The following is a 980-nucleotide window of genomic DNA, read 5'->3' on the forward strand; positions in this document are numbered from 1 at the left end:
AATCCCCATTTTCTCGACACTTACATTCAGTGGGAAGAAACGGAAAATACGTAACTAAAATAAATAACATCTGATGATAAGTGTCATGGAGAATGTGAAACAAGATAATCTGACAGTGACTCGTGTCATTTGGTTGTTCCAGGGTAATTTTCGAGGCTTTTTTTTTTTTTTCTTCAATGAGGTTTAAAATGAACTTTGGTCTATTAAAAAATTGTGTATTTTAGGCTTATGATTCTCTTTCACCGAAAGACGTGGGAATTCGTGTTAAAACAGTGTCACTTTCCCAACTGTTAGTTGTTGGAAAGAATCACTTTACTCTTTCTGTCCCTCAGAAATATCTTCATAGTGCCAAGAACGTAACTTTTCCAAGCTGTATTTCTCCATTGAAAATGTCTGTTTTCCCCCCATCCTCGCCACAAATAGTATTACAGGAAGAAGCTTGTTTCTCTCACCAATCAGATGGCGTATTCAAAATTTCCCTTTTTTAAACTGTAGAAGAAAAATATCAAGGGATCTATCTCACGCTTTCTTTTTAAAGACATTTTATTTCCTTTCCAGGATAAAAGGCACAGAAAGAATCATTTGTTCTTCTGTCCAGAAACATGTCATGGAGCTTGTAACAGCGTTCTGTGACGACCATGGGGTTTGGTGTTGGAACGCGTGATGGTGGAAGATTCTTGCCTCACTCAGACTGCCATGCACATGATAGAGAATGAAAAAAGCCACGAGAGACGCAGCGCTAGAGAATTCAGGGCAGAACGGAGAGCACTTCCGGTGGGGACAATCGAGGCACACTCAGGGGAGCCGGTGGCAGTGGAGCTGGGCTTTGAGAGATAGACGAGATTCCCATTTGAGGCACAGAGGCTGGGGGCGTGACCCTTTCTATCCTCGCAGGAGTCACTGTCTTTGCTGCCTACTGCCCAACGTCCCCAAACGGTATTTTTTCCTTTTTTTTTTCCAGGTGTTTAAGGCTGATGGAA

Source organism: Pteropus vampyrus, unplaced genomic scaffold (assembly GCF_000151845.1).
Source record: "Pteropus vampyrus isolate Shadow unplaced genomic scaffold, Pvam_2.0 Scaffold232, whole genome shotgun sequence".
Classification (NCBI taxonomy): Eukaryota; Metazoa; Chordata; class Mammalia; order Chiroptera; family Pteropodidae; genus Pteropus; species Pteropus vampyrus.